This window comes from Lepisosteus oculatus, chromosome 3 (genome assembly GCF_040954835.1).
Source record: "Lepisosteus oculatus isolate fLepOcu1 chromosome 3, fLepOcu1.hap2, whole genome shotgun sequence".
Taxonomy (NCBI): Eukaryota; Metazoa; Chordata; class Actinopteri; order Semionotiformes; family Lepisosteidae; genus Lepisosteus; species Lepisosteus oculatus.
In genome coordinates, this window is record NC_090698.1 from 3,621,961 (window position 1) to 3,640,772 (window position 18,812).

An 18,812-nucleotide genomic window follows, 5' to 3' on the forward strand; every position below is an offset into this window, starting at 1 on the left:
CTCTTCCATGTAAGAGCTTTGATGTTTTTCACCAGCTGATTTCATAAATGGTTTGAATTCTGCAGATCAATAAAGCAATAAAAACAATGTCAAAAATTACATGCTGAAACCTAATTGAACAGGAAGAAGGAGTGATGTTGATTAGGCCCTGATGCAGAGCTTGATTTAATCAAACCAGCAAAGAGCTGTTCAAATTTTCAATTTCCCTTACATATGTTTCAGAGGGGAACATCGAGTCTACCACATATTAAAATCATTGCCACCTACTCAAGCCTGACATTGCTATGTTAGTGTTGATACAAAGGTGATTTAAAATGTACCAATTTTTCTGAACATTTTTTTAATTTTCAAAGCATTGTATTGAAAAACACAATATTGTAAAACCCCAATCGCTCCATGGATCCCAACAGAGAGCTCATTCCAATGCTAGTAGTTCAAGTACAGGAAGGAGCTGCGTCAGCATGCGTAGGCTGCAAAGGAACAAGTAAAGGTGTGCTGAAAAGAGAAGAAAGGAAACAACATTTCAGCTGAGGAGCCTTCTTCATCTTGACACCTTTCCTTGTTCCTTCATTCCAATGATGCCAGGGGAGTCTCCCAGAAAGCCAATATATCAGATGCAGTCCTAATTTAGATTAGCAGACAAGGCAGGGCCTGACTCCATCCCTTAATCACTTCTGGGCATATCCAAAATAGATGTAGAAAGAGGGCTCACAGTACCCCCTCTCCATCTGGAAAGACCGTACACATGGGACCAGAAACCACCGTATGACAATACAGTACAGTATCTTCAAGGAGCTGTTTGAGGACTGAGGAATGCCTTTAAAACCACATTTGGCACAATTTATTGCTAACCACAAGAAAAGTAAAATATACACAGTAACTTGTAAAACCTCCAATTTACATCACAAAATATACAACATTGCTATGTACAACAGCTACTGTACAGTATGTGCAGCGCCATATTCTGTGATTGAGAATGGATACCATTCCGGCTAGGTGAAGCGGCCTAATTAAATCTTAAACAAGTAGGTTTGTGAATACATCACTTTTGATCCAATAAAAACATTGCTCTCAACTTCGAGATGGTTTTGCTGAGAAATAATACTTACCTGTTAACTCTGCAAGCAGGTCATGTTGGAACATTTCTGGAGTGAAATGCCCGCTGTACTTAGTCACTCGTTCATTGCATTTCACTAGTCACTGGCCACGTCACGTCACAATGCATGGGAACTCTTGCTCTCGCCCACGGTGAGACCAGGGGTTTGCGATAACATGGCAACTTACAGTACAGTGCTTTCACAAAGATGACCATTTTGTGCTCAATTTGAAATTTGTATTTTTTTTTCTATAATGTAAATGAACTCATATTGTTACCAAAATTTTACAACTGGTCTGAGGAACTGAGCCTACAGTTCCCTTTTAAGTCTTGAGAGATAGTTAGGAGAGGCTTCTCTGTCTTTTCCCTGTCCTTAAGACAGTTTTTTAGTCAGACTATGACCAACTTCATTAATATTCAGGAAAGAAACTCATATTATGTTGAGGGGGTGGTAGTGGAAAATAACATTTTAATTTCCAAGACACTTAAGGGGTGATCATTTATGGAGATAATGAACATCTTGAAGGTATTTTTTTACTTTTTTTTTTAAATTAAAGTAGCAGGCATTTCATTCCACATGGCAGTGCTGAGGTGAATAGCAGAGACAATTACAGTCAACCTTTGTAGAGCATCCTGGCTGGTTTAAAGCTGTTATTTGCATCTTTATGGCTGCTACTTCTACCTGCTAATTGACATTCACTTGTTGTTGTTTTTTTGGTCCCAGAATAAAAGCTAAAATACTAAAAGCTTTATATGTATATTATGATTGCTCCCACAAAAATAAAAAAATAAAACTTTTCAAAGAGAAGTGTTCTTTATCAGCAGGGGGGAGTGCTCCAAGTAAATGGTAACAGCTGTTCTGCAAAGGGTTTGGGATTGTAACATAGGTTGAGTCCTTGTCCTTCCATCTGAAACTCCAGGCGCTGGCTAGGGCTTGTAACGAACAGTTCTTTCCGGACCCTATGCGGACGACACAGTCCGACGGAGTGGGGAAACACTGGGGAAACGTCATGCGGGAATACGGGGCTGAAGACAGGGGGGCGTGTCCAAGGTGCGCTGGTGCACGGGGGAGGTGTGGCCGAGGCGAACAATCCAAGAGTAATCCTTAAGGAAAATCCAAAACACACGAGTAAGTCCAAAACCAGGAGATCCATCAGAACAAGAATTAAAAACCACGAAGACCGGGTCGGAACCGGCGGACAGGGACAAGGAACAGGGGTTAAAACCTTAACGGGACCAGGCGCTTCCTGGTCCCGGACTCGCACGATATGGAAATCAGATGCAGAGCCCGGAAGAGCGTCAGCGCCTGGCTTTTAAGGTGGGCAGGGAATGGGAAACAGGTGCAGAGAATGAAGTCTTTATTGAAAGGGCTGGAGCACCCTTAAGGAGGGGGGACTATAGTCGTGACAGGGCTAATATGAGTTTTCAGCTCTCCCTTGACTCAGGAAGAGGTCAAACATGAGAAAGACAATATGCAAAATTCATATGGAAAAGTATCAATTGTAAAACCTACAATGCTGTGATTTTTCTCACTACATTGAAAAAAAAAACCTAAAACTTCTACAATAATTTTGCACACAAGTTGCACAAACCTTTTTTAAAGTGAGCGTCCTGCAAACTAGCACCAGCCAAAAGGAAACAGACAAGAAGCTTGATTCATCAGATACAGATGCAGCTACTGTATTTCACAGATTTTACAGAAAATTAAGGAGGCGCAGGAAACAGCTGACAGCACTGTTGAAAATGATCTTTGAATGATTTGAAGGAAATCGCATTAGAAGTGAAAATTGCTGTTACAGCACCTAGCGGGGTACTAACCATTTTTACAGTCAAAACAACATAAAAAATAACAGTGAGAAGGACAGGAGGACAAGGTAATTCATGAATAGCTTGTGAATGTGGTTAATGATGAACTTTGGCTGAGTTTAATCATCAAGTTTTAACCCTTTTCATTCTAGGTGCATTAAATAAAACAAATTCTTATGTTCCAATGTCTGATTTTGTTTCTTTTTTAAAATTGCTGCCTTTATTTTTTTGTACAAATATACCTCTGGGAACTAAGCTAATTTCTGACATATGACATATTGACATTATTGTTCCAGACTGTGAGGTGACTACACATCAGACAACCACAACCTCAGACAACGTGCCAATAAACTGTTGCTAAGTGGCTATTGGAAGCTGAAACTGAACTGCTACAGTGCACCACCTACCAAGAGCTCTTTGCCAAAACAGCATACGCAAGAGCAAACTAGTGCCGTTCCAGTATCATCTCATATTTCCATTGTAAACATACTGTAAAGGGAAGCAGCACTCCCCAATATGACACTTACCAATATAAAAAAAAACAATACCCCGATACCTTTTAAAAAAAGTCACCCCTTGGGACTGCCAAAATCACTTGGCCTTCTCTGTTCATTTAGCACCTGAACCTCTATATACAGTTGTGTAATCAGACAGAGCCACACTGAGCGATTTGCTTCAGGGCATGAGAACCTAGGCTGATATGCACTGGTATGGCGCCTCTTTTGCCAGATGTTCATAGCAGGTCTTTTTTTCTAGATCAGACACCAGACATTGGGAATAGCAGGCTGCCTCTGCAGGACCCTATGATATACTCTCCTTACAAAACTCTTCTCTCCTAAATACACATGTTAATATTGTGTTTATGCCATGATTTAATAATTCTTTCATCCACCCTAATCTACACTAGATCCTAATAATGTAACTTTACTTTATACTTCACTTAATTACTTTTGAATATGCACACCCGTGGTTTTTCCATGTTTCTTGTTGTGTTTTAATGCACCACATGACAATAATCCTGTTAACATTGTAAGTGCTCATATGGGCAGTAAGGTGGCTCTGTGGCTGGAGGGTTGTCGGTTTGTATCCTGTGGCCAGCAGAGGAATCCTACTCCATTGGAATCCTACTTTCTTCCTGAGCAAGGCCCTTAACCCCATCTGCTTCAGGGGCGCCGTATAAATGGCTGACCCTGCACTCTGACCCCAAGCTTCTCTCCCTGTCTGTGTGTCTCATGGAGAGAAAGTTGGGGTAAACAAAAAGACACATTTCTAATGCAAGAAATTGTATATGGCTAATAAAATGATCTTTATTATAATTGAATTGTCAAGCTCCAGTAGGTGTTTACTACTATAAATCACAATTTAAAACTAAATACAGGAATTGATATTGGTTTAAATATGTAATAAAAAAATGTAAAGGTGCAGATTACAGTAGCATGCAAATGGCCCCAGTAAATATTCGATGCTGGGAGAATTGTAAAGCAGAGCCATGAAATGCTTGTGACATTGACAGTTTGCCAAATAGAGGCCTGTCAGCAGAGATCACATCTTCAGCTAATGTAGTCATCTAACCGCAAATGGATGAATCACTAAAACCAGACAGAGAACGTTATTATGTAGTGACACAGTTCTGCTGTACAGATGAAACGTACTGTTTTTCGTGGATGCACTGTATGGGTGCATAAAACTCTATACCCCAATGAAAAACCAGCAACCCACTTTCTTAATGGATAAAAAGAACTGGAGATCCGCAAAAATCACGCCTCCAGGCATTTCCTTTTGAGATTTCATAGAGCAATATGGACTACAGTATGTCCCAATTTGTGGTCATCAAAGATATGCCGGCTGGACAGATAAGATCACACTCGCAACCCATAATTAAATGATCTCTTCAAACACCATGATCTGCTAAATGACTCATCCCTCATCCCTCACATCTTTTCAATTCTAAATGTTTTTTCTTCTACAGGGATTGTAACACATGAGACCAAAGCCCTAATGAGACCTCTATTGACCAGCCTGACTCTTGCTGATTCCAGCTCTCTCACAGACCATAGTCATTTTCAATAGAATAACTACAGTCTTAAATCAAACATCCTAATGTGCACTCATTTTTCACATCTTACAAGGTACTGTAATATTATACCTCTTCCTACTTACTGCACGCTGTGTTTCACCACAGATATGCTGGAGTTTCATTTCCATGGTAATCAATTAACCATGGAGGCACTCTGTCATGATTTCAGACAAATCTAGACTTGGTGTGAAGTGTAGTAAGGCCTTCAGATGGTCAGAGATAAGGACACTGAGGGGCTGCCTGTCACTGCAATGTGAAAATAACAGGGCAGGAAAATGACTGTCATCAGGGAGAAGTCTTGCAATCTTCTGCAGGGAGATAAACAGCGGGTGTGGAGAGCTTAATGTGTGGGTGAGTTTAGAGTCCCACCGCTCCGGCACTTCAAATCTGTGATCCTTGCTGTGTTGCAACAGACAAACACAAGGGTTTGTCCCTTTCAGCTGCAAAACACGCAGCACAATAGCAGCAACACTCCATGCCATTACATTGTTCTGCAAGTGCTCTCTTAAACACTCTACGCAGAGCACAACAAAGCGCAAAACCTACTGTATACTGTGTTGTCATTACACACAGACATCTTTGACATGACAAGAGAGAATGCCCCTCCCATACACAAACACTTACGTTTTAAATGCAAGCAAAAACAAAAAACAGGTGTCTACTTATTTTACAAGATTCTACACTGCCACAGACAAGGAAAAGAGTTTTAAAATGAAATGGCTAAACTGCTAAGCTTAACCCTACACTTTATAATGTAGATGACATTAAAAAAGTTATAACTTCAGACACTGCCTTTTTGAGGTTGTAACACAGGAAGGGTGGTCTGGCTACTGATGAGGAGTGATTGAGTAACAATCCCGGGGTTACAGTTTTACACCCCTGTCATGTCCCAGCGAGAGAGAGTTTCACAGGAAGGTAGAACACAACAAGGAAAAGAAAGGAAAAGCATTTTCTATGCAAAAAAACATAATTCTGACTGTGACTGACTTGTTTTTCCCTGGTTTGGTGACAGACATACAGTAATATATACAGCACTATATCCATAGCAGAACAAATACTAATTTATACAATTCTAAGCATAAACTCAGGCAGGTGCACATCCTCATTCGAAGTTTTATCAATCAAGATTCTGAATCCCCTCTAAATAAACAGTTGTTACATTTTAGTTTCATTTTGGCTGACAGACATGATTCACTCTTTCAGCACTATTATAAATCATACAATTTCAGCTTCAATCTGGCTTTTACAAGTGCTGTGTCAATGGTGTTATTTTACTGGGACTGTAAGCTAAAGAGGCCTAAAATGAGCCAGAATGCAAATGTGTTACATTTCTCTTTGAACATCTCCGAGACTACATTAGGGGAACTGCAGTGCTAAAAATGGCATTTCTTTAACGTAGCTGTTCCTCTTTTTTTCAGCATGTACTGTAGAAAATCTCAAATATAGCAAACACTCTATAAGCTGGCATGGTTTTTCTGTTTTCTTATTTTTAAACCTTTTGTGAACTGCAGATATTGTTTATTGTGCCTCATGATTAAGATATTACAATATATATTGTTCGAATCTAACAAGATCCTGGATTTTATGCTCAAGTGTTGTAAGCTCCTTAAAGAAGGAAATAAGAGGCATGATTTTAGTTTTTTTTAAGATAATGCTTCAATTTGTATTCTAGTTCAACGAGGCTGTATTGTGGACCCCTAAATCAGAGTGAGATCTATGCTGTTTAGCCCATGTACTGTACATTGTCACTCAGGGTTTGAATACAATATCTATATCTTAAAGACTGGACACAATCACAATCCTCACAGGGATAGACAGGCCTTTGGTTCGAGGTGCTCCCACAGCTAATAGAAGAGTCATATCATTGTCCCTCATAGTCTAAAAATAAAACAATCACAGCCTCTCATAAAAAAAAACAGTGTACCTTATGTGACAGACCAAAACCCATGTTAACTGACCCCTTTCTAACATGCCTATATAGAATATGGATTTTATAAATGTCAAGTGAGTTGGTCAAAGCAGTGGAGGCTTTTAGTGGTGGTACCTCTAGAATGAGAAAAATACAATTTTCCAAATGTCTGGACAGACTGGAGACCTAATGTGAAGCTGAGTTTGTCACTGTACCATATTCATAACAGAGATGCAGCAGGTTTAAGTGACTCTAATGATTGTTAGTTGTGGCATGACTCCCTCACTGCTATTTTCCTCAAAGGAATGCCTCTGTTGGAGCCATTGTTAACATTGTGTATTTTCCATCCCATACCCTTGAAATTACCTTGTCACAGAAGGCTCTTCTTAGAACAGAGGACACAACCTTCCATGAAGGTTTGCAGTTTGGGATCCTAGGCAGAGCGGCTTTTCCCAGGAAAGGCAGGAGACAGACTTCAGGAAGAACAAACGCGGGTTTATTAAAGGTGCAAGAATTCAACAACAGTTCATAATCTGGTGCTCAGGGGGATAAACTGTACAAGGCATCCGAGTCCAGGCAAAGTCACGGGGAATGTTCACGTATAACTCCAGGTCAGGGAATCCATCCATCCAGACACACAAGAAACAAACAAACCAGGAAGGCAAGGAGCCAGGTTCTCCAGGCCCCGGGCTCAGAGGCCAGGATGTCTCTGGTAAGGCCTATGCCTCAGGCATCCCTGTAGCCTACAAAAATCCATATTCCACTGCTGAGCCCTGAGCACAGGATCCCCTAGGCTTATATACAGAAGTCCTAACAATACACACCAGGAGCTAATACAGACGTCAGACTTACATAGATCTCAGGAAAGGTTAGAGCGCCCTCTAAAGGAGGGATGTCCACCCTGGCATTTCCATACCCTTGAAATGACCTACTGTATTGTTTCACACATTAGCTCACAGCAGTGACTCCTGTGTTGCACAGCGCAAGGAGGATGGTCAGATAACCTCATCGGCCACCCATCAGAGCCATTCACGTCTTGTCACATCACAAGCTTGGTGGCATTAGGGGCATCAGTGCCAAGGGAAACACCAGAGTATCTCTTTTTCCGCCAGCGTTTAAGAGAGTTTTGTGAGAAGAGTTGAGAAGATGCTGGCAGGAGAAAGCTCTGCACGTGTGTTATCATTAGTGTTTGACCTTCAGGTTTTTGCAATCGGAACAGAAGGAAAAGTTTGTCTATTTTCAAAGGAACACTTTCTGTTTAATGCTTATGTTATGTGTTAAAGTTCAGTGGACGTACGTGAATTATTTTTAAATCCTATTTTGGATTCTGTTCTCTTGTCTCATCAAGTCTGATCAGATGAATTCCAAATTTCTTACGCACTTCCACATTCTGTCTCGGGTCACTCAGCGTAGTCTTTTTCATTTGGATGCAGAAACTCAAAAAGAACTGTGATTTATTCTGTGTGTTTGCGTAAAAGCACTGACACAGGAGTCCACAGGCGGGAGGTCAATGCCAACACTGTTTTTATAAATGCGCAAGTCCTTTGATCATAGCTCCATGTGTCAGCAGGATTTACAGTACATGCCTGTGTATCCCTCCTGATAAGGGCACAAGACTCCGGCACATGTTACGGTCAAGTATCCCGACTAGCGCTTGACATGTATTTCTGAACTTGTCAATGAAGTGGTCAGCTGGTACATGTGTTTCAGCTTCGATCTCGTGCTTCCCGCATCTGCCTCTTGCTCTGTAATGGCCACTGCCTGGGCTCACCGGCGTTCCCCACCCGTGTTCAGCTTAAGGGGGAGCTCAACCTTTCCAACTCGCTCCACGAAGCACCAAGACAGAGGAAGAATACTGATATGTTAGATATGCCTCTGGCTATTTTTTTTTCTTCTGGGATCAGGAAACGCTACAGTATGTGATGCTAATCTGATCTCTGGAGACCGCTCTCCAGGAGCTGATTCTAAATCCTGCAGACATTCGGGGAAAATTGGAGAGGGGGTGGCAACTATAGCAGGGGCTGAATTTCCAAGTTAAGGGACTTGCTCTGTTTAGGCTAACCTTTAAGAAAAAATACATAGTCTAACATTGAAATGTTTAAGTTGTAGTCAAGCCATCCAATCAGAGAATTATTTGTGGGATAAAAACACTGTTCATTATTTCTTTCTGCCTTTCGAAATTTGCTAAAATGTAGTTTCAGAAAGCTAAAAGCAAACCTTTGGAACATTTACCTACCTGTCATACTTCGAAGGGTATTTCTCTAAATTCTGAAAAGCACACATAAGTAATCACCTACAGGAGCAACACGATCTTTTGATATTTTTGTTATCTGTTGATAATCTTTTCTAAACTACATTTTCTTAAAGGTCTGTTGCCGGAGAACATTAAAAACACACCAAGGAATCTCAGTTTCAAATGATTAAGAAAGCAATGTACCATATTCTAAGGGTACATAGAGTACTTTATCAGGGCACACTCGGTATCACTGACAATGCTGCGGTGTCTGGCATTTTAGACCAGCTTGCACACAGACTTTCTTTACATTTCTTCTATTAAAAAGACTGCCTGAAAGTTTAGTGAGAATAAATTATGCAGTTCAGTGCAACTTGGATGCAGAAATAAATTAACGACCTTTGTCTTTTGTCCTTTCCCCTTTTCTCATTGAGGTGCTTTCTTTGTGTTTTCAGTAAATATTCTAAAATGCATTTGTTATGTCCCAGTGTGTGTGTTTTTGTTGTTATGTTCCACACTTCTGACCTTGATTGTTCTCTCTACTACATTGGTCCATATTTACACCACTGTTATGTATGACATCAGCTCCTTGACCAATCACAACTCATCTTATTCAGTATAAAACATGGAGGCTTTCAGAAGGAAGAGGCCTTTTGTTTGACTTTGCTTCAGGTTTGTTGTTTTGCTCTGTGTGTGTTTTCATATAGCTTTGGCTTTGTTGTTTTGTTGGTTTCTGTTTGTCTCTTTGTACTTTCGTTTGCTTGTGTTATCCTTATTTTGCCATTACCTTGCCCAAACATGTTCTTGTATCAACCTCTGTGTTCTTTTGTGCCCTGTTACTTGTCTACTCTCATTTGTATTTGTAGTTCACTTGTGTATTTGTGTGAACTTTTGTGTATAGAGTTAGTTCAGGTTGTTTGGTACATTTTGCACACACATAGTTGATTTTTGCATTAGTCACACTGGTTTAGTATGGGTGAGTGCCGTTTGTCTTGTATGGTTTTGGGTAGACAGTGGAGATTAGCTAGGGTGTTTGAAGATGCCGGAGACCGTGTGTTTCGGGTTTTCTTTTACAGTCAGGTTAGCTTTCCCTCACCTTCCTAGCCAGCTCCATTTTGTTTGTTATTTTCTTTCCTTTGGCACCACTCTAGTTCCCTTACCTGTGTGTTAGTGTGTCTTATTTCATACCAGTCACTTATTCACCTCAAAATTATCACTTTTTGCACCAACCCTTGTTATCACGCTTCCTTGTCCCTCACCAGAACCCACCTGCTTCCAAAAAATATCCTAAATGTTACACCCCTTTGCCCCTAGACACTTGGAGTTGTAACCACATTACATTACACATGTGCATCTAGATCTGCAGTTTATCACCCACTCTCCTGGCATTGTGGCTATTTTGCTGTAGCCACTCATTACTAGATCAGCCACAGCTGGCCTTCAGTTGAATGACAGCTCCACAATCCACACTTAGTGTTTAGAATTCCATGTTCTTTTTTAAGCCAGGATACTGCCGTCTTCCACATGGATGCATGTGCATTGGTAGTGATGATGTCAATGCCCAGCAGTTTGAACGTCTTAAGCAGACGTTTTGCAATCTGACAAATTCACATACAATTTATCCAAATCAGTGAAGACTTCATGTCTCAATGTAGTGAAGCTTTTCAATGTGAAAAAGGCAGCCCACGACACTGGGCATGAACACAAAAAGAGAAATCAGAGATGTAAACCCATTACTGGGTTCAATGTATTGACCACAGATCATTTGTTTTGTGCAGAAACAGCAGAATGGATTTGCAATCATTGCAATTAGAGGTGTAAAGAGAAAGCCATTGCGACAATATTTCTGTTGTACAGTTTAGTGACCATATTTCAAGCCAGCTCCACTCAATGAAGAGCTGCAATAATGACGGGAAAGGAGGTATTTGCTAACTAATAAATAACCACTGTTGCATAATTCATTGCATTCAACTGCAGCTGAACTGATCAATCAGATTTCTTAATGAGTGAGGCTTTTCAAAACACACTTCTCTAGATACTGTACAGCTCAGGTTGAATGTTTTTTTTTTTACCTTTGTTTGCTCTAAGAGAGAGACAGTATAAGACCTCTATATGTTTGAGGAGGAGGTGCTGAAGAATAATCTTTTTAATGCTACTGGATCAATATACAGTATCACCACGAATGCCTGCATGAGCACCTCCTTGGATTCTTTCTCCATCAAAAAGTCCTGTCCACTTGAGTCAAATTGGCCAATAGTTTTCAAATCTGGTGTTATTGCAGACAAAGGTTATGATGATAAAATGAAGAAGTCACAAGCACTTCACATTCTGATGTGAGCTTTGTGCTGAAACAAGATTGTTGGGGGTTTTCTGGAAAGTGACAAGTAAAGTAGAAATAGCAATGAAAATTCCCATCTGCAAACATTATGATATAATGTCTAAAAAGGTCTTTCAAAACAGGATTGTGAAACTATCTAGTATTTTTTTCTGTAAAGTGCTTTGAGAAGCCAGCTTTAAAGGCGCTATATAAAATAAAGTTTATTTATTATTTAGACTTATTTATCCACCTACCTACCTTTCCATCAATATACCTAACCCAAGCACTACACCACTAAAAACAAAGGCAACCTACATTAAATTAAATGGAGATTTGCTTTTGGAGGTGGGCAAGTAAATACTGACAATGATGCGGTAACCTGTTTGTATTGACTGCTTCTATAGTGCATTTGGGGGAAAAAATCAATGCAGTAAGTTGCTTTAAAAAAAGAGAATTATAGCACCAGCTGTGAGGTGAGCACACCCACTGCAGGAACCTGAATTTGCTGAGATGGAACGAGTGGTTCTTCAAATACAGTATCAGCAGTACAGCACAGAGGTAAATCGACTTACCTTTAACACTCGTGACCGGCACTCTACGTATGAGATCAATAGTCTAGCCAAAGACGAAGGACTAAAAAAAGTGATTTTGTTAAGAGCTGTATTGTGTGTGTTTCACTCGTTAAGGTAACTGACGTTCATCAGGTGACCTCAGCTCACGTGTTCCTGTAGGAGGGTGTCAGAGGGGATGTGCTAGAGGCTGGAAGCACAGAAAAACTAGAGACCACTTTCCACTTCTCCCCTTTCTTCTGCCTAGTTGTTTTTTTTTTAAAGCATTTTAAAAAACAGATGCGGAGTTTACGTTTGGTAGTTTGGTGAAGCTGGATAGCGATGCATGTCTTTCTTCTCACAGGCTGCATGCTTTTTCTTGATTAGTTGTCCAGGACACAGAATTGAATCGGAAAGCTGCAGCCATATTTGCAAGTCACTATTAAAATGAATACATCTGAAAACAGGCCTGCTTCCATGAATGAGCAAGATCAAAGGCGCAGTACCCTTTTAACAGAAAAGCACGGGAATTTAAAAAAAAAGAAACTTGCGGGAATGCAAGTTCACATCCAAGCTGTGCCACTGTCTGTGCAAGGTGGGGCTCAGGTGATTGAGGCAATTAGTCAGTGGCAGTGGGGATGGGTCCCTAGCTACTCCTGTAATAGCTTTAGCTAATTTGCATCAACTGTCAGTTACTTAAAGATGAGAGTCTTTGGCAATGTGACCAGCAGGCATGTTTCTCCGATAAGCCCATTCGTGAAGCTCCTATTATGGATTACATTTTTAAACCAAGCATAGCAGACATTATTTTGTATCGACTACTGAATGTTAATCTTTCACTCGAATGTAAAATAACCAAACATGGTATTCGAAATGACAAAAATAATATAACGATGGTCTACAATTTCTTAATGCATTGAACGTTTACTTGGATTTACTTTATGCTTATGTAATGAATGGGATTTATAAGCTCACTCTTGCAGTGCTGCAGTAGCCCTTACAATTTGAAAACCCAGTTGGCGGTTTTCTTTAATTTGTGCAGGGAGATAAATAACTTGTTCTGCATGTATAAACCTTACTTTGAGAATTTCTAAAATGTTACATGAAAGCTGAACAAAAATCATCACACATACTGTAAGCAATGATTCTAAACTTGCCCATTTCTTAATGCTTTAGCTAAATATTAATGTAATGCACATTAGGAGTCATGATGAAACATTTCTGAGCATAATGGCAAAAAATTGTTAGCAAACTAATGACTGGGTAATAACTGAGCTTCAAGTTATTTTATTGTAACTCAATGGGCTAAACATTCTTTAAATAAGACTTGATTCCCACAAATGATTTTTATGTGTATTTTTTTGGTTTCACCTTTAACAAGGAGTTTTAAAACTCTCTGCCCTTGAGTGGTGCTCTGCTGCAGGTACAATAGATATCTGTGTGTGAAATTGATTTAGTAACAGCACTTTGACTTCCATTCTCTGGTCTTGCCAACAGGGCTGTGAATGCGTGTACTGCAGCTCTTTGCTGATTTGTTTCACATTGTGGAAGGGAATTGATGGCCTGGTAATATGTTCTCTGGCATCTTCCTACTGGAATGGTCATCTGTCTGGAGCCGAGGAGGATAAATACAAGTGAGGAGGTGACAGCGGTTGAGCCCTTATCAGGCACAGCATAACCAGAGGGCTCCGCGAGCCCATGGTAGAGCCATTAAACTTCCTCCCTAGTGCTTTGTGTCGGTCTTTCATTCCTGGGACTGCAGCTAACACCAGCAGAATTTAAAACAGCAGGGAGAACCATGCTTTTGGAAAATAGTTTGTATTTCTTTCTTTAACTTTCCCTGAGTGCCAACAAAATTGTACAGTTGCCTTTAAGCAAAAAAGTGAATATGCATTGGCGTCACCAAAAACTCATATGGGCTGGAAAGCAACCCCCTTCTAGCAACATAATAGTCTTTAATCACCAAAACCTAAGAAATAGGTTATACTTATAAGAAATAGATTCCTGCAGCAAGGTTCACTATTGCTATACCATTACAAAGATCTAAAATTATTTTTTCTGCAGTATGCTGGGTATTGCATTTTATTCAATAGCATTATAACATGTTATGGTATTTATTAAGTATTTCAGCAGCAGCCAAAGACTAAATGTCGACTCACTCATTGAAACTAGTTGATGGGTAGTGTTATCGAAAAGCAGCAGTTAGGAGAATATAATGGTGCAGATAGGGAGGTGCATAGAGAAATCATAACAGAGTGATCTAACAACAGGGCACTGTAATGCACCTAGTTCAGGAAAAGAGTATCCACAGTGTGGCATGCAGGTGTCAGAAATAATCGATGAAAGACTACAGCAGGAATAGAGCAAGACTAGTCTGAATAAAAGCCAGAAATTCACGCTCAGAGAAAGACTTGCTGTCAAGGAGAAGAATTCTAATGAGTTCCACTGAATGACTAATGTCAATTGAAAATGAGCCAAGGTTTTAAAGTCAATGTTCACCTGAAGAATTGTTAAAGTAATATGAATTTTAAAAGTTCTATTGAAAGTTATGAAAGTGCCACGTACTGTACTGTATACATCTATTTTCTAACTGCTTCATCCAATTCAGGGTTTTGGGGGAGCCAGGGCCTATCCCCAGATGGCACACCTGTCTGTCACAGGACACAAAGTGACATAAACCCACACACACTCACACCAGGGCGCGAACATGGGGAAAACATACATAAGTAGCACCCCTAAGTCAAGAACTGAACACAGGGTCCCAGGCTGTGAGTCAGTAATACTATCTACGTGCCACATATTCATAAAATAATATTCCAAACTGCAAGAAAATGGTATCCACTCTAATTTTAAAGGTTGTCCATGTCATTGAGATTGTCCATGTGTGAATTTCAGAAGAATGAGAATTAGCTTTTCCATCAAATAATAGTTGAATATCCTACAATTAAACCATCAACCATACATTCTTTTTAAATTTTGTTTCCTAAAAATGAGGAAACTTAACATCCAGGTCTGTATTACGTCAACATATCACCTTACTTTCAGATTTGCAAATTGCAAACCTGGTTCTTGACAAGGATAACCAAAGGCTTCTTGATTCCTCTGCTACTTATTTTTTAAGCATCTGGGGTTAGAATTTTACAATCTGGCAGGATGGTCAACATTTCATTCAGTCCAGAAATATGTTAAGTTTTTCATGCACATTTTAGTTAATTCTGAAGTCTGCCTTGGAGGCATACTGTACAATCCATCTGGGGTGGGTCTTGTGGTCAAGGTGAAACAGCCAATGGATTGATCTCCTGAAGCCCTGTGGAAGACCGAGAGATGACACTGTACCCATGGCAAACTCATAACTACTTCTCAAGACTGCTGACTATGAGACAGGCTGAATTATTCAGCAAGTGCATGCTGCAGAAGAAATGACAATATTAAAAAGAGCACAGCAGCATGGAGAATCTGAGAGAATAATCTCTACAGAAAGAAAGTCTGTTATGTCCTAGGAATTCAAAACAAGTACTGCTTCAGTCTTATTTTTCTTCACCTTAAAGAGGTTAAGGAATTAGCAGGGACACAAACCCTGCGTATCAGCCGGGGTCAACCAGATGCTCACATAATGAATTCTTGTTTCTCCTGGGCCCCTGAGCTCAGTAAAGATTTATGAGAAAAGTAGAGACAAATTTGCCAAACTCACCGCTTGGTTTATGCTATACTGATATTAAGGCACACAATGTATGTGCTTTATGTGTCCATTTATCATGCTATCACAGTCAGTGCAATGACTACCTTTGCTCCAAAAAAGCACTGTTATTTTCCTAAAGATCGTGTCTCCAATAGGAGCCCAACTTTGTAAAAAAAACTTACAAAACAAGTGATGACCTTTTTTACTTTTATGTAATGCAACACAAAAATACATCCAGAGCTCATGAAAATCATCAAATGTAAAAAGAGACACGGAATTTGAACCTAATTATTGTTTCTTTCTCATGGAAAAAAATCATTAAAGGAATACATGCAAGTAATTTAAAAATATTCATTACAAAGATCCCTTCATAAATCCCACACTTAGAACTAATTAACAAGGCAAGGCTAATTAGTGTCAGACGGGTAATGCTTTCATAATTAGTATAGGTTTCAGCAAATCGAACAAGCACAATGAGAAGAATCGGATACAGTAGGAACCTTAGTGAGTTTCAGAGTCAAAAACATGAGAATATGCTTAATTACTGGGGTGAATTATAATGTTAACCCCATTTCCAAAACTTGCTAATTAATTTGGGTTTAAATTGCTATATCGTATATCACTGCTAGATGAAATAATAACACTGTGCAGGTGTATATGAAGGTGCTTGCTCACTGATAAAATGCTAAGTTTTGGTGATTTACATTAATTAATTACTGGAACAGACACTTAACTTAAATAACGGTTTTGCACTAACATTAGAGAATACTTTTTTTATTCAGAGAGTTACCAACATACAGTATGGGGTGTATTAACCAGGACACATGATGGAGGAAACGATGAGTCTTCTAATCGGCTTGTTGTTGTGACAGGTTCACTCAGTGTGGAGGGACATTATCACTGCATCACTGTGGATAGGCACTTTCTGAGCTTGGTGCCATACTAGTTAATTAGCTTTCAGCAACAGCATTGCCCTTAACAGAAAGAATACATGAAAATAAATTAAATTCTCAAGTGAAAAAAAAAAAGAAGAAAAAATACTCTTGCAACACATTCTGTAGCTAATGAGTACCGAGGCAATGGAATGCATTTTCACATTGAAATGAGGTCATTGTCTAACCTGTAAGTTAATGTATTTATACACCTAAAAGTAGTAAGGAAATAAGTATTTTTTATTTTAAACCAGAGAGAGGAGACTGCGATAATTGCTGTTTTCCACCAAAAAAAAACAAACAAAACAGCAAATACAACAAAATAACACCATTACAATAAAGTATATACATAACTTAATTTTCAGTTTCTCAGTTATTGTTTTGTTTTTCCTGTTTTCACTTTGTAAAGGTTAAAAGGAACAAATTATGTAAAAATTACAAAAGTATTAAATATTTAGCCAGCGTCCTGACTAAATCTAAATATCCGCCTATTGATCACAAAGAAAAACAAACACAATTTGCCCAGTCAGCCTTGTTCGCGTGCCAGAGTCCTCCTGTGCTCCCAGTGATTGACCATTAGACAGGTCATTCACGCCAATTAATCATCGTGTTTTTGATCTTAGAAACCTCAGGATCTTGGTAGCCTGTTGTTACAACCTTAAAAGTATGTCTAGGGTTTGACCAAAAGCCACAACGTAAAAGAACACCCGAGAGATCGGATTCCCCTGGGAAAACAAATCAATTTTCTTAAAACCAAGAATCCAAGGAAACAGAAGTCAACGTTCATAGTTAAATCGGGAGGGGAAAGACAAAGAAAGTAAAAAAACCCAGGCAGACTAACTATAAAAAAATAAACAACTAGATAGGCCAGAACAGAAAAAAAAGGTGTCCGTTCCTAAACAATACGGCTGTACCACAACAAAGGTCTTCCACATTCTACACTTACTGTATCTAGACTAACTAACCAAGCCAAAACGAAAATGAAAAGAAACATACAACACGTCTTCCCCATCCCAAAAGCCACACTCTGTCACGCCCTCTCCAGGCAGAGGGCGCTCCTTCTCTGTCCTGTCCCTAGTTTCCGGTCTGCTGTCCTTCCTGTCCCTCTCCTCCTTGGGCTATATATTTCCAGGTCTTGCACTCTGTCCTCGCTCAGTATTGACGTTCGGATGTCTTGAGACCCGCCTAGCACCAGGGCGCCCCACGTCCGCTCCCTGAGGGCACAGGTTTCTATACGGCATTCCTGAACTCTTTGCACTAATGAGCCCGGGCCTTTTTCCCGTCTCGCCGCTACGCATATGGGTCTTTTTCCGCTCTCCTGCTCCCCACGGTTAGTCCCTTTGGACGTCCGTCACACACTCCACTCAACTATCTCGTTCCTCATATCTGTCCGTTCTTAAAACCCATCACCTCATCTAATTAATTGGCAGCACCTGGAGAAAGAGGAGAAAGCAGTTAGAAAAAAAAAAACACTCCAACCAAGGACCGTAACACCTGTCTCTAAAGGTTCCCGGACAGTCTTCTTTAACAATATGGCTATGGCAGTTCGTTGCTTTCACCCACAATACTTTGTGTCAAGAGGGAGCTTTCAGTGTTCAGTCCTAAATTTCAGTCCTAAAGAGGAAAGAGATTTGATTCCTTTAACCTGTCTGTGTACATTTAGGTTAGGAATGAATTTTTTGCCCATCTCAATATCACCAAATGATATGAAATTAAAATCTGTGTTTTACATTCTTGGCCATTATTGAATTTTGTAGGTTCAGCCTATTTCCTGATGGTGAACTTCAGTTGATATCCTGTAGGATGGATCAGTCAAAGACACTGAAAGACAGCCGAACTAGTTCTCACAGCCTAATGTTTTTTCCTTCTGTAAATTCTCTGTATTGCAGTGCCTCAGCCTCATTGTTAAATAAAAAAAAACGAGACCAACTTTATAATGATTGAGTCATGAAATGACCCCATTCTCAAAGTCAACTCTCTTTAAATTAGGCCCTGGCACTGAAGCCCATGTTCCATTAAGGCACAAAAGAGAAAGCCTCAGCAATCAAGCCTGCTGTGAACAGAGCTAACATCCACATTGCAGTTTAAAAGTATTGATCAGCATTATTGTATCTGTCCTCATTATCCCTCTTGCACACAATATATCCTATTAATCCCTTCTGCCCTATGGATGGTGTCACTGTAGCATCCTCATTCACACAGGCCCTGTTCACAG

General features: G+C 39.8%; 1 long non-coding RNA gene across 1 annotated transcript; it reads left to right on the plus strand.

The window, feature by feature from the left end:
* The first annotated feature begins 9,741 nt into the window (after nucleotides 1-9,741).
* LOC138237816 (uncharacterized) lies at nucleotides 9,742-13,715 on the plus strand. Its single transcript, XR_011189137.1, has 2 exons — nucleotides 9,742-9,793; nucleotides 13,484-13,715. It is a non-coding gene; the product is annotated as an uncharacterized lncRNA (long non-coding RNA).
* The last annotated feature ends 5,097 nt before the right edge of the window (nucleotides 13,716-18,812 follow it).